Raw genomic sequence first — 13,983 nt, forward strand, 5'->3', positions numbered from 1 at the left:
CTATCATTATTCTGAATTCTTTTTCCAGAAGGTTGCCTGTCTCCACTTCATTTGGTTGTTTTTCTGGGGTTTTATCTAGTTCCTTCATCTGGTACATAGCCCTCTGCCTTTTCATCTTCTCTGTCTTTCTGTGATTGTGGTTTTTGTTCCACAGGCTGCAGGATTGTAGTTCTTTTTGCTTCTGCTCTCTTCCCTCTGGTGGATGAGGCTATCTAAGAGCGGTAATATCCTTGATAGTTTATCACGTTGACTTTATACATGAACTTAAATGTAAACACAGGAATGTGATTCCTCCTGGGAGACTAATAATAACTATGGGGCAGAGACGTTTACTGGGCACAGGCTGTGCGTCACTCATTATTCTAAACACTTGCTAAGTTTTTATTCGCTTAATCCTCACAACAACCTTATGAAATCGATACAGTTACTATCCCCTTTTTTTCAGGTAAATAAAGGTTAATGAACTTGCCCAATATCATGTCTCTGGGGGGTGGAGCTCAAACTTGAACTCAGGAAGTCTGGCTTTCAAGCCCAACTCTACTACTACATGAATCCAAGGTGCAACCTCTCTGACTTGCGGGAGAAAAAAGGCCTGACACTCAAAACCAGTAGCAGAGCCAAAGCTAGAAAGACTCCACCCCAGTTCTGACAACTTGGTGTCATTCTTACTATCATCACCGCTTGCAAAGACAAAAGAAAAAAAATCTTTGAAATCGCACTGAAAATCTAAACATTAAGAGTTTAAAGCATGATCAGGATGAAGCCAGTTGGATTTATGTGCATTAGCTTCAGCCGGCAACTCAATTTCTCCCTATTATCCTGGTCGCCATTTGTTGGGAAAGAATGATTTTCCTCTGCTGTCAAAGCAAAGCAAATCATTTGTTTTATAGCTAAGTTTGAATCATGATTGGATTAGCCTTTTCTCCAGAAGTTACCCCACATTTTTCTTTTGCTCAATACTTATCCAGCTTGTGTTTTTCTTCCTATTAAGCGTTCTCTTACATTCTCATAACTCTAAAAAACAGCTTCAAAGCTGTATTTGAAAGGTTATTAAGATTGTACTTAATAGATCGCTAATGGCAAAGGGTCGGATAATAGGCAAAGGATGTACGGATCAGGTGAGTCATACAGCTGTCCTCGGCCCACTCCCTTCCTCTGTTCTTTGTGGCATTTGCAGCAATGAGTTTAAGATCATCGATGGTTAAGCCGGGGCTAAACCGGTTTATTCCCTGGGAAGCACGTCAACTATCCAGCCAGTGTTTTCACTCGGCACTTCGGTACCCCTTGCCCGATGTCTCCTGCATGGCTCCTGAATGACTATTTCCATTTCTGAATGATAGCTCTCTGAAAAGAAGTGAAAAGTGGATAAGACTTTAACTTTTTCTTTAGAAGGGAAAATGTATTAGGATCCCTCTATGTCCTTTCATTCCTGGGGTGTCAGGTGACTCTCTAAGTGAAACCCCAGTTTTCTCTGGTCTTGATGAAGTTGGTATAAGCAGAAGTGTTTTGACGTTGACTTTAGCATAAACGTTGCTGTTTACTCTCTCCGTCAGTCCTGTGCTCATTCTTGGGCCTCCACAGGATCCTCTTTTGGGCCATCTTGTGGCCTGGCTGGAGACACTTCTGGGGATTTCCCAGAAGTCCCCAATATGGTACCTGAAGGCTGGGCGTTGGCAGACGTGGTGTGTCATTGTTGCTTTCTGTGGGGATGAGGGTGGAGCCGGCAGAGTCTTGTATCCATATTTTCCATGCCGATCCAGAAGGAACATGGGTCATACACGGAAATAAACCCCGTTGCTTGACAGTTTGGACCCGTTGCTAGTCTTGTAAGAACCTTCAGGCCGTAGAACCACTGCTCCATCCAGGACCAGCCACGAACTTGAGATCTTTCAGAGGCTGGGCTGGATGCATCAGGAGAGAACCCCTAGCTGAGTAGCTCGTGCCAAGTCTTTGTCTAATTGCACTTCCTGGCTCAACCAAAGATAAACAGATGAGAAGAACCTAAGCCAAAAAGGGCATTAGGACCATGATTTAGGTAATAAACTACCCCAGGCTCGTAATGGACTCATTCCTAGACAGACACAGGAATGAATCTGGAGTGAGAAAAGCCAAATGAGTGAGTGATGGTGTGTCATCATTTTAAAACATGTCTCATCACGTTTGTACGAGCAGAAGAGCAGATGTTAGATGGAGCCCCTCTTTGACTGTTTCTTTAATATCTTCAAGAGAACAACCTGAGCTCGTGGGGAACAGGGAAAATTACTAAGGCTCTTGTGTGCCAGACTTGTGGGGTGAAGTTGAACAAGACGTACTAAACCTCAACAAGAGAAGAATAATGAATTGAATTACAGTTGAGCCTCGAACAACATGGGTTTGAACTGCATGGCTCCACTTGTACCTGGACTACCTTCAGCAGTAGCTACTGCAGTACCGTGCCATCTGCCTTGCTTGAATCCGAGGATGCAGAAACACGGACATGGGGTCTGACTGTAAAGTTACCGTGGATTTTCCACTGTGAGTGAGTCAACAGCGTTAACTCCACGTTGTGCAAGGGTCAACTGTACATGTGTTTTTGATCGTCGGTGTTTCATGAAATAAACTGGTTAAAAGTTTTCTGCTGTTCTAAGTTTTATCTTTAAGATCAGGGGATAAATTATTTCCTAGGAAGCTGTTCTTTACTCTCTGTTCTTTCTATTTCTGTGTTGATAGTCTCATCTGAATTCATTGGGTTTTTTGAGACTTTCACACTTGTAAGTGATGATTAACCTGACTATTGTTTGTTTATGTAGAATTTATAGTGTTTTATCCTTTCTGTAGATCTTGGGGTTGGGAACTTGAAGTCGTATTGCTTTATCAGTCATAAACATTTCTTCTCTGAGTGCTGATTATAAACAATAAGGTAGAATGACTCTTGAAATAAAGGAATAAATAGTGATAGTTTTGTAATAGATAAACCTGAGATAAGTATAAGTGAATTACATTTTTCATAAAATGTACCCCAAAGCTAATACTTTGTAAATACTACCATTTTCTTTATGACTAGAGTGTAACCAAATCCAGGACTAAATAACTTTCTATTTGGGGCCATCAGGTTTATAGAACAAAAATACTGTTCACAGAAGCCTAGTTATGATAGGAAGGTCAACTTTACTGCACTAGCAAATTTTCAGTAGTGGGTTCCATTCGTCAGTCAGAGCCTTTTCTTCCCCCTCCAGAGCATTTTTTTCTGGTTTGAGTTGGGTATGGGGTTCGGTTGGCAGTGGATAAATTCCAACGCCACTCTGGCATAAGGGCATGGAATTGTAATTACATACGGGATAGCTTGTGTCACACTAGCCAACAGGGCATCTGAAGTTAAACCGTCTATGACACGTCCATTGCTATGATTCCAGTTCTGGCGAGGAGTTCAGTATTTGATAAAAGGATCCCAACACTGTTGGATTGTGAATTCTTTTTCAGAGCAGGGCTTTTCTAGTGGTCCTCAGCCCTGGCTGCTCACTAGAGTCAATGGGGGAGCATTGAATCCTCCCCAGGCCCAAGCTGCACCCCAACCAATGAAATGGGGACGGTGGGGGACCCAGGCATCACTGCTTTTTAGAGCTCTCCTGACACCCCGCTTGTGTACCAAGGTTGAACCGTTTGACCAGATCCAGCCGTTGTGGAGTTTGTGGGCTGTTGGGGATAATGTTCAGATCGGTGAATTTGGATGGTCATCTCAGAACGTCAGATGTCCCAAGAGCCGGTATGTGCCCAGAATAGCTCCCCGTCCCTTGAGGAGAGGCGACCACACTGGGTACCAGTTAGGAGGGTGGCGAATCTCCTGGGGTTAGAGGGCCTGCTAACCCCAGTCTCCTCCCACACTTGAGAAGCATCTGGGCGGGACGCCCTACCTGTTGGGAGAGCCTCAGCCTCCAAAACAGCATGTCTTGGCTGTGTTGTGAGCTGTGTCGGTACACAGAGCCCCTCCTGCTCCGGTGGGGGACCTCATACTCAGGCCCGGAGCATCTCCCTTGTGCTGGGGGACCACTTACCTCTCCCCGGGACACAGAGGAGGTTTCAAGGGTCGCTCGTGACCTCTGCAGAGCTGAGGGTCCATCAAAGCCACCCACGAGTGAGAAGGTAGTACGTGGTAGGAACCGGGAAGTAGCATGGTGCCGTCATAACTCGTTCAGTTGTTCAGTCTTTTTCTTTTTACCTCCAGATCGACCAAAGTCTCAGAGATGGGGCACCTGTTCAGGCAGAGGGCTGGGATGGCGAGGTCTTCCCTGTGAACCCCGGGTCAATTATCCCGTCTTCGAGCTGCTCTTTCGCCATCTGTTAGAATTCTTATCAGGATTGGTTGTGAAAGAGTATGCGAAAGTGGTTTGTTAAAAAAAGAAAAGGAAAGAAAATAAATGAACCCCATTAAAACTCCGGCTGAGCCGGGGGTGGTAGCCCTCCGGCCTGGATGGAAGGAGCAGCCCTCCGGGAAACCAGTAGCCCTGTCCGAGGGCCGTTACCCTTCTCTTGGCATCATCCATTGCTGGTTCCGCGAGCCATCACGGTGCGTTAAAAAAAAAAATGCTGACGATCCCAGCGTGCTGGCGAGATTGTGGGGAGACTGCAGTGGAAATGGTCCAGCCACTGCAAGAAGCCCCTCGGCGATTTCTTATAAAATTCAACATGCCGATGCCTCACAGCCAGGCCTTTGCACTTCTAGGTATTTATGCAAGAGAAATGAAAGCAGATGTCCACAAAAAGATGTGTACAGTGATGTATACAGCAGCTCTTTTCATAATATACGTATAAAAACAAAAACCCTAGAAATTCTCAAATATTCATTATCAGAAGAGTGGTTCAATAAATCTGGGTGATGTATTCCTAAAATGGGACTACTTGAACCAGAAGAAGATATTTCTCCACACAGCAACTGGTTGAATCTCCAAAACCCTATATTAAGTGAAATAAGTCAGACAGAGAGAAATATGTCTGACTTCCTTTCTGTGAGGGTCGAAAACAGCGATCATGGGGAGTGCGTGACTTGGAAAGGGACACAAGGGGACTGAGGTGATAGGGCTGCTTTGTGTCTTGTCTTGGAAGGTGGGAATGTGGGTGGAGACATCTACCAAAACCCATCTCGTACAGTACTCAAGATCTGTGCATTTCACTGTGTACACATTTTGGGGAGGGTAATAATTAAACTTTATTTTTCTTGTTTGTTTTTATTGTGATGAAATAGACCTAACACAACATTTACCATCTTAACCATATTTATCTTTTTAATTTTTTAAAATGTTTTAATTTTTATTTTTTTGGCCGCTGCGTGCGGCGTGTTAAGATCTCAGTTCCCTGACCAGGGATCGAACCCGAGCCCTCGGCAGTGAAAGCGCAGAGTCCTAACCACTGGACCACCAGGGAATTCCCTCTTAGCCATTGTTAAGTGTTCTGTGGCATTAAGAACATTCACACTGTTCTGCAACCATCATCACCATTCATCTCCAGAACATTCTGTATGCATTTTGCCTCAGAAAGAAAAGCAAACTAAAAACACTGTCATATGGTGAGGTCAGTTCAGCTGGAACTGAGGCGTTGGCCTCATGTATACGGGAAGCCAGTCTGGGCACGCAGGACCGTCTGCTTCCCTCTGCGGCCCCGAGGCGCACGGCACACACCTCGGCTGGGCACCTGCCCCATCAGAGTCAGTGTCGATTTGCCTGCTTCTCCCACTGGCCCCGAGCTCCCGAGGATGGAGACGGTCTTACTCATTGCCCTCCCCCAGCATCCATGGGAGGAAGGCTTTCGTGCACGTGTGCTGAACGCCAAGTGGTCCCCATGTGAGGACTCGGCCTGGTCCATTTCCAAGCTTTTCTCAAAGAAAATAGGTGCCTGTATCTTTCACAACTCTGTTAGATGGTTAAAGAAACCCTGTGAACATTTAGAATCTTGAAGTGGGGAGCATTTTGCACGACTTCCTGGAACGATTGCTTCTAGTTAGCGTGTGTGTTTGCGTGCCTTCTTTCTTCTTGCTGGAGTCAGCTCACGGGTTCTCCCACCCAACACGGGGCCTTAGGCACTTCCCTGCCTCCTGCGTCCTGTGGTTTCCTGGCCCGCCTTCAAATTGCCGATCTAAACAAGCCAGAGGGCCTGGATGACCACTGCCAACATTCTACTCCTCCAGCAGCCCGGAAGAGTCCAAACGAAAACTTCAGGTTTTTCCTCTTCAGAGACTCGAGCAATTGCCAGGAATCAAGAGGATTACAAAGTAACAGGAGGGGTCGTCGTACGCCGCAGCATGAGGACCCGCTGCCTTGCTTTTCAGCTGTGCCGCAGACGGTCCGCAGCAGCTCCTTCGCCCTCTCCTGAGCCCGAAAGCCAGAAATAGAGTCGTATGTGATAAGGGCTTCCATTCCCGGACAGCTGAACAATTTGTACCGTTTCGAAGTTACATATTCCTGTTTAGACTCAGTTATCAATATACGTTCAGCATTTCACCCATGGTCTCAAGTTGCGTGCATGTTCTTCACAATAAGGCGATGAGCTTGCACCAAAAAGAGGGTTTTGCTTAAGGCTGAAGAGTCCTTGCTTTCAACCTACCTTGTAATTTTCATCTTGTTGCTTTTTATAGCATTCATATCAACACCTCGGTCTTCTGACTTTCCGCTAAATTTTTTTTTAGTTACCGGTTTAAAATACAATGAAACACTCAAGTAACGCACTGCACTGGGTACTGACTGAGACAGGGCTTCTGGTGACTGAACTTGGAGGGGCAAAGCAGCAACACCATGCAACTGTGCATTCGATTTTTGATGGAGAAAAGTCTGAGTCTGGGGCAGGAAAGGTTGTTTAGGGATGTCAGCCTATTATTATGAAAGTTGAACATGCCAAAGTGAAGACCGCTTAGAATGTAAGGAACTCTCATTTCACAGGCGGGAAACTCATTCATTCATTCATCAGCAATAGGTCTTAGAGGGACGATTCAATGCCAGGTTCAGGTCAGGTGCTCTGGAGACAGGGAACAAGAGACAGGCTCTGCTCTTGAGGTGCAGGCATTGCCAGTCAGGACAAAGAGACCAGACACCAGTAACTGCTTCCAGGTTAGATAAAGGGCTTTGCGGAAAGTTTAAGTACTGCGATGGAGGGCGCACGGGGGTCGGGGGTGCTGCTTTGGCTAGGTTGCCAGGGGAGCGTGGGGTTTCTGGGCTGTGATGAAGAGAGTGGGAGACACCCAGCGGGGGAGGGCTCTAGGCTGAGGAGACAGCAAGTGCAAAGGACCTGAGGTGGGGATGAGCTTGGGTGTCTGCAGAGAAGAACGAGGTTTCTGATGGCCAAAGCATAAGGGTGAGAGAGGGTAAACAGGCAGACAGAGGGCGTCTCCAACCTCTCCTGCCTTCTCCAGCCAAAGGCCCTGAAGCCCTCGATAAAGAATTTAAATCTTATTTCTGAACAAAACTGTGGAAGGACTTTAATCAACAGATAAAGATCTGGCCCTGTAGGGAATGCGGGGGCAGACAGGGTCACCAGATTTAGCAAATAAAAATACAGAGTGCCAGATTAAACTTAAATTTCAGGTATGCAATGAATGAAGTTTTAGTATATCTCATGCAATATTGGGGACATACTTATATTAAAAAATGATTAGCCATTTCCATGAAATGCCAGTGTAACTGGATGTCCTGCATTTCCTCTGGCAGTGAGAGGCCATGGTGGCGGAGCAGAAGGTGGGGAGACTGGGGACGGGTGGTGAATGGCCATGGGGAGACTTCACTGATGAGCTGGATCTGGGGAGAGAGACAAAGAGGAACCTCGGGTGACTTCTGGGTTTCCAACCTCAGCACCTGGGGGGCCCTTCACTGGGCTGGAGAAGATGAGGGAGGGAAGCATGTGCGTTGTGAGGCCGACAAGCCTTATTTAAGGGCGTGTAAACAGGAAGACGTGGACGTTTCTTGGTGCCCCGTCCAGGCCCACCCCTCCGGCCGTCTCCCCTCCCCCTCCCCTGTTCTCTGCTCCAATGGAAGAGAGATATAGGCAATTCCGGACACAGTGTGACTGGGACAAGCTATTTTCTAGATGAATATTTAGACCCCAGCTAAGCTGCTGCTAAGAGAAACAGTGGAAGAAAGAAATGTACTTCCTAGGAATTGGACTAAAGAATATTTCTATTTCATTATGTAACAGATTTCTGTGTGCCTCTTTTGCAATGTGTCTTTAAGGATCCGTCGATAGGCATAATGAAACAAGACAGGTTTTGCAATGAAGTGGTTATGTGGGCGACCAAGGACAGCCGAGGTAAACCGGACACAAAAGTGTCTTAGTCGCCACTTTTATAAAACCCAACATTACAATGAGACCCAACATTACAATGATAAGATCCAACATTACAATTAAGTGCATGGCTGCACTTAAGTATCTTCTGAAATTTTAGCCTAAATATGAAATTCTATCATTATGAGGGGAAAACAAGAGTACACGAGCTGTGATATTACATTTCCTGATTAAAAAAGATACATCTTTAAAAAAACGGGCTACAAGTATTCTAATTTCTTTTAAAGCAGCCCCTGTAAAAAGTTCATTCACCTTGACTTTATTCTTATATAGGAAGAAGCCGCTTGACCAGATAAGTATTTTGATTCCAGAGGGTTTGGCTGTAAAGTGGCCTCATAGCCAGAGAATGTTTTGCAAAAATCAAAACCGGGCCTGTCCCATGACTTTTTCTTTTTCTCCATCCCTTCTATTTAAATCTTTTAATAAAGCATTTTACCAGAAATTCACATTAAGGTATGAATAGTCAATAGAGTTTACTATGTTCCTCTCTTTCCAAAGCGGCTCACATTTTAGTCGGGGGCAAAATGTGCCCTTAGTCAAAATCAGCATAAGAATTACCTGTACTGTTTGCTACAAATGCCCACACTGTCCATGTGGATTCGGATTCAGGGGTCTGCCTAGAGCAGGGCCCAAGACTCTGTATTTTTAACAATAATCTCAGTCATTCTTGTGAACTAGCAAATCTGGAAAACACTGGCTTTAGTGAAAGAATTAAAACATAATCGTTGGGACTTCCCTGGTGGCACAGTGGTTAAGAATCCTCCTGCCAGTGCAGGGGACACGGGTTCAAGCCCTGGTCCGGGAAGACCCCACATGCTGCAGAGCAACTAAGCCCGTGCGCCACAACTACTGAGCCTGTGCTCTAGAGCCCGTGAGCCACAACTACTGAGCCCGCGTGCCTAGAGCCCGTGCTCTGCAACGAAGAGTAGCCCCCACTCGCTGCAACTGGAGAAGGCCTGCGTGCAGCAACGAAGACCCAACACAGCCAAAAATAAATTAATTAATTATAAAAAAAATAATAATTGTTGAATTGCAACTATCTTGAAGGTGTGAGTGAAAGAGCCTTTTGAGAGGCTGAAGGGGAAATAATTGGACGTAAATGATTGTATGAGTTATAAATAGTTCATCAAAGTTTGTTGAGTGTTTGCTGATGGGCTTGGCAGCGTCCTGCGCACTGAGGGTGCTACTTGGATAAGAGATGAGGCTGGAGGGATGGGCAGTTCTGCCTGGCAGCTCAGGACAGCTTTACACACAGGACGTGGGATTTGAAATGCTTCATGTGAAACAAGAAGAAGGAGGCTGCTTATGGGGCGGGCGGAGCGGGGGAGGGTGGGTGTTATTCCAGGAAGAAGCAGGTGCGATGGTTCAGAGGAGGACGGAGGCCTCAGGGTTGGGTTTCCATGGGGCTGGTCCACAGGGTGTGTCGGGGTGATGCAAGCGGCTTATGAAGCCCAGGATGTAGGTTGTCGTGAAAGGCGATTCTTGCCAAGCTCTGTCCTGTGAGGAATGAGGAAACGGGGGAGAGCTGTCGTTGTTTTTGGAAAGGTAACTGGAAATAGCAGCGTGCAGCATGGCGGATGGTGTGTGTGTGAGTGCGAGTGTGTGTGTACTTGAGTGTGAGTGTGTGTGTGTGTCAGGGGGTGGCGGGAGAATGGTAAAGGGAAAGCAAGAGGAAGGAAAGCCAGGTTGGAGAGGTTTTTTATTTTATTTTTTTTCTTTATTTTCGGCTGTACCACACAGCATGCGGGAGCTTAGTTCCCCGACCAGGGATCGAACCCGTGTCCCCTGCAGTGGAAGCGTGGAGTCCTAACCACTGGACCGCCAGGGAAGCCCCTGGAGAGTTTTCAGTTCAGCTCTGTTGGTAGTGTAGGGTTCTGAGGTAAGTCGGGGGGTCCAGGCCCTAATTCTCAGGGGCTCGGGGAACACTGAGTGTGTCCTCAGGAGGCCAGCCCTCTGCTCCCTGTAAGTGTTTTATGTCTTAACATGAAACCTGCTGGGATGAGCCCATTCCTTAGGGAGCTGATGTTCCCTTCAAGTGACAGTGGAGAAGAAAAAGCGCGAGTGCCCCTGTTTCCACGTGTGAGAGTGTCAGGCCCCTTTGGGGCTCAGAGAGGGAGGGACCACGTGCACGGGTCAGGCCGACCAGCAGCCTTGACTGGGCCCTGCCGAGACCGTCTGCAGGCGTCCAGCCACCAGCCCAAGCCCTGGGGCCCTGGGGCCTCCGCTCCAGATTTTACTGGGAATCCAGACAACAGCCTCCGTGGTGGTTGTGCTGTTTGTACCTCTTTCCCGCCAGCCTCCCTCTCGCCTCCCAGACAGGAGAAAACACCATCTCAGGACAAACTCCAGAAGATGCACCTACTTGGCGAAGGAAGAAAGGTCAAGGCGGTTGCTGTTTTGTTTGTTTCACCCCCTGACCTTGTGCGTTTTGTTTGTAACAGAGGAGCTGTTTCAAACAGATGCAGAGAAGGTGAACAATGGCAGTGGATTCGTGTCGGGGGATCCAGGGCCGCTGGACTCGGAGGGGCTCTCGGCCCTCTGTGTGCCTGAGGTTTCTCCTGCTTTGAATTGCGATAATTGAATGGCGTCCAAATAGACAGGGAGTAGAGATGGGTTTGTTAATTAGATGAGAAGATCCATTTTATAACTCGTATATTAAACATGGGTTGACTGAGGCTGTACCTTGACTTAAAGCCTAGTCTGTTATCTGTTCTTCCTTGTGGAAGTGTGTGTCCATCACAGTGCACTGCGGCTGTCCGAGCTCTGAATTCTAGAACTGGACGCTGCCTGCTTTCCACTGCAACTCTTACCGTTCTTTGCCTGATCTTTTACGATTTCGTTCTGCCGTTCCAGACATCCTCAAGCCTCTGGTTAGAAATGCCAATTCCCCCCCCCCACCCCAGATCTGCATAATCAGTCCCTCTGTGGGTGGAACCAGCAACCTGAGGTCGAGAAAACCCTCCAGCAATTCTTACACCTGCTGAAGTTCCAGAACCACTGATTCACTAGTCCAGCCTCCTTGTTTTATAGACGAGACAGTGATGCCCGAGGTCCAGCTGGGAGTTGGCCATTCTAAGCCGTTGCCAGGAGATGCTGAGGCTGCTGGCCTAGATGACTCCTTCAGTCCTCTCCAGCTCAGAAATGTTGACTCTGTCTTCTTCTGTAAAGCATCAGGAGGGGACTTGTAACATTTCTTGAGTAGATGTTTGTATCCGCCCATTTCTGCCCTGAACAGGTGTATTCTGTAATCGCTCTTTCCTGCTCCTGTCCTCTGCCAGCCTCACCCCGCCCACTAAGGATCCCTCTACCTGCCAGTATCTGACAGCTGGTCTCACGCACTCCCGGAGGACAGCCATTCTGGGTGGGCAGTGGGGCGCGGTGGTCCCTGCTTCCACCGCGTGTGCTCAAAGGTGGACTCTCGGGATTTCTTGGGCAAATGGTGCTTACCCGAAGCGAGCAGGTCAACTCTGGCTCCATTGTTTACTGCCTCTGTCACCTTGGAAAAGTTACTTTACCTGCCTAAGCCTCAACTTTCTCATCTGTTAAATGGAGATGATAGTAGTACATGAAGGATTGTCCTAAGTACTGAATGAAACAGTCCACGTAAAGTGCTTGACACAGTACCAGGTACACAGTAAAAGTTAAATAGACGTTAGCTATTTAAAACCAGTAAATTAGAACGGATGAGGTATGCTCTTTTCTCATTTAAAAATCGTGCTTCTCAGGAGAAACTTTCTGCTTCTTCTGGACATTATCAGATTACTTTGGGTGACTTTGAAAGATTTATGCCTGATTTCCAAACATGACATCACTCAGGAAGGTGTGGGCAGAGTGCAGATCATAGAGCAATGGAGCCGTGCGTTTACATCAGAGGGCGGCAGTGTAGACACTTACACTGGAACAATGGTTCCAAATGGGTGTCCTGCCTTTGATGGGATTCCTGAGCACCAGATGTGAAGGAAGACGTAAATCCCTCATCGTGTGCTGAGTGTCACGATGCCCCACCCCTGAGAAACGAGCACACACTGACCTCTGTCTGGCTCTAAACTAGAGATGTGGGGATGGTAACAGTGTGTGTGTGTGTGTACAGACAGAAAAATAAAAGACCAGGTTTTGGTAATTTGGGGTGATGACTGAGGTCGGGGAGAGTCATGCTTTGAAACTGCTCTTTAAATGTTTCTACACAGTGCATACACTAATAATTTTTTTTTTTTTAAAGAAGATGATGGGGGTAGGAGTTTATTTATTTATTTATTTATTTTTGCTGTGTTGGGTCTTCCTTTCTGTGCGAGGGCTTTCTCTAGTTGTGGCGAGCGGGGGCCACTCTTCATCGCGGTGCGCGGGCCTCTCACTGTTGTGGCCTCTCCCGTTGCGGAGCACAGGCTCCGGACGCGCAGGCTCAGCGGCCATGGCTCACGGGCCCAGCCGCTCCCCGGCATGTGGGATCTTCCCGGACCGGGGCACGAACCCGTGTCCCCTGCATCGGCAGGCGGACTCTCAACCACTGCGCCACCAGGGAAGCCCCACACTAATAATATTTTATCAGACTTGTGAAGTTGAGGGAGTGTGGGAGGGGGAGATGGTACGAATGAGCTGGTGACATGAACTGAAGAAAGAAGGGAAGAAAAGAGTTCCCCGAGTATGTGCACCCTGGGAAATTAGCCTCCGCGTACCCCAGGGCTAATCCCCTCGGCTCCTTGGGGAGAGGCCCGTGTCTTGCAGGTATTTGTGCCTCCTATGTCTCTCCTACGTTAGATTCAACAAGTGACAATGACCCCAGATGCACAGAATTTGAGCTGGAAGGGATGGGTGTTTAGTTTGACCCACGTGATATACAAGAGAGGAGGAGACGGAGGTCCGGACAAGGTAGAGGAATACACTTGGGATACTCGGTGGTCTAGGCTGTAACACATTCCCCCAGATTTCCTGATGTGAAGTTCCATGTTTGTCAACTACGACTCCATACGTAAGATGAATTTAAACTAAATAACCTGTGGCATTCGTAGAGATTCTTTGGGTTTCCATGGAAACCTCCTCTGGCTACAGTAAGCAGAAAGGGGGAAATACTGGAAGGAAGCTGAGGGGTTGCACAAAAGTTGCCCCAAGTTGAAGGAAGGGCTGAGTAAGCAAGTCTGCAGTGGGAAGCAGCCAGGGTGCTCGGGGGACACGGCGCTTCGCCGACTTCCCGCCTCTGATGCTGGGTCAGCCCAGCCCACCGCCCATTCCGTCTCTGATCCGCGTGCGGGACTCCGCGGGGCCGTTTCCTTCCATGGGGTCCTCAGCTTAAGCATGTTCTCACACAGACCTGCTCACCCACCATCCGTCCCTCCCTCTTCTGCTACCCTGCTTTTTCTGCATCGCCCTCACCACTACCTAAAAGTCTTAGAGTTACTTGTTCACCTGTGGAGACTTTAAAATGCTGCCGCCCAGGCCTGACCCCCAGAGATCCTGGTTTAAATGGTCTGGGGTAGAGCCGGGGCCTTTCCCCCAAAAGCCCCCATGGTGTCCTAATGCTTAGCTCACGTTAGGAACCGTGGCCTAATAAATGCATTGAGGACCAAATACAGGACATACTGCTCTCGCCAGCGCAACTGAAAATATGTTTAAAGGAATTAAGAGTGACAAATGCAGAAAGGATTCTTTGGGAAGAATCAGGCAGTTGTGGGTAACCGCACATAAGTG

The 13,983-nt window shown here is 47.6% G+C and overlaps 1 protein-coding gene across 4 annotated transcripts in view; it reads left to right on the forward strand.

Moving 5' to 3' along the window:
- Nucleotides 1-13,983, forward strand: part of LYN (LYN proto-oncogene, Src family tyrosine kinase) — a 111,868-nt gene that overhangs the window by 19,309 nt on the left and 78,576 nt on the right. The window lies entirely within an intron of this gene.

This window comes from Globicephala melas, chromosome 17, assembly GCF_963455315.2.
Source record: "Globicephala melas chromosome 17, mGloMel1.2, whole genome shotgun sequence".
Taxonomy (NCBI): domain Eukaryota; kingdom Metazoa; phylum Chordata; class Mammalia; order Artiodactyla; family Delphinidae; genus Globicephala; species Globicephala melas.